This window comes from Perca fluviatilis, chromosome 15 (genome assembly GCF_010015445.1).
Source record: "Perca fluviatilis chromosome 15, GENO_Pfluv_1.0, whole genome shotgun sequence".
Classification (NCBI taxonomy): domain Eukaryota; kingdom Metazoa; phylum Chordata; class Actinopteri; order Perciformes; family Percidae; genus Perca; species Perca fluviatilis.
This window is the reverse complement of record NC_053126.1, coordinates 36,717,753-36,719,223: the sequence shown is the minus strand read 5'-3', so window position 1 is coordinate 36,719,223 and position 1,471 is coordinate 36,717,753.

The window sequence follows — 1,471 nt, the reverse complement described above, 5'->3', positions numbered from 1 at the left end:
CCTTCTCTCTCCATCCTTCCTCCCTCTCCTTCTCTTTCCTCTTTCCTCCTCTCTCCTCTCATCCTTTCCTCCCTCTTTCCTCTTTCTCCTCTCTCCTTCCTCCTTCTCTTTCTCTTTCCTCTCTCTCCTTCTCTCTCCACTCCTTCCTCCCTCTGTCTCTCTCTTTTTCCTCCTCTCTCCTTCTCTCTCTGTCTTCCTCCTTTTCTTTTTCCTTTTTTTTCTTCCTTTCTTTTCCTCTCCCCCCTCCCTCTCTCTCTCCCTTCTTCCTCTCTATTTTCCTCCTCCTCTCCTTCTTCTCTCTCTCTCTCTCTTTCCTTCCCTCTCATCCTTCTCCTCCTCCTCTTCCCTCCTGTCTCTTTCCTCTTTTCTCCTCTCCTTCCTCCTTTCTCCTTCCTCTCTCTGTCCTCTCCTCCCTCTCTCCTTCTTCTCTCTCTCTCTCTTTTCTCTTTTCTCTCTCCTTCCTCTCCATCCACTTCTCCTCCTCTCTCTCTCTCTCTCTTTTCTCTTTCCTCTCCTCTCCTTCTCTCATCCTCCTCCCTCTCTTTCCTCTTTTCCTCTCCTTCTCTCTCTTTCCTCCTTCCTCCCCTCCTCCATCCCTCCTTCCTCTCTCTCTCTTTTTCCTCTCTCCTTCTCTCATCCTTTCTCCCTCCCTCTATCTCTTTCTTTCTTTCCTCTCTGTTTCCTCTCTCTTTTTCTCTTTCTTCCTCTCTCCTTCCCTCCTCTGCTTCTCTCTCTCTTTCTCCCTTTCCTTTCTCTACCTCTCTCCTCCTCCTCCTCTCTCTCCTTTTCCTCTCCCCTTCCTCCCTCCCATCTCTCCTCTCTATCCCTCTTTCCTTTCTCTCCTCCTCTCTCTTTTCTCTTCTTCCTCCCTCCTCCTCCTCCATCCCTTCCTCCTTTCTCATCCTCTCTCTTCCTTCCTCCTTCTCTCTTTCCTTCCCTCTGTTCTCTCCTCCTCTTTCTCTTTCCTCCTCTCCTTTTTCCTTTTTCCCTCCCTCTCTCTCCCTCTCCTTCCTCCTTCTTTTCTCGTCTTTCTTCCTTCTCCTTTCCTCTTTCTTTCTCCTTCTCTCTTTTTCTGTCTCCTTTCCTCTTTCTTTCATCTCTTCCTCCTCCATTCCTCCTCTGTGTCTCGTGTCTCCTGTGTCTCTTTGTGTGTCTCTTGTCTCTTTCTCCTTGTCTCCTGTGTGTCTCGTCCTGTCTTGTGGGTTGATTCTGGTCGTTCCATGTTGTCGTTTTTATTCTCCTTCCTTCTGGGTTCCTCTCTCTCCATTCTTTTCCTCCGTCCGCCTCCTGTCTCCTTCTTTCTCCGTCCATGTCTCCTCCACCTGTGTTTGTCTTTCTCCTCTCCGTCCACTCCTTTCTCTGTCCTCTCCGTCCTCCACTCTGTCTCTCTCTCTCTCTCTTTCTCTCTCTTTCTCGGGATCCGGCTTCTCCCTCCTCCTCTGTGTCTCTGGGTTTGACGGTGCGTGTTGCA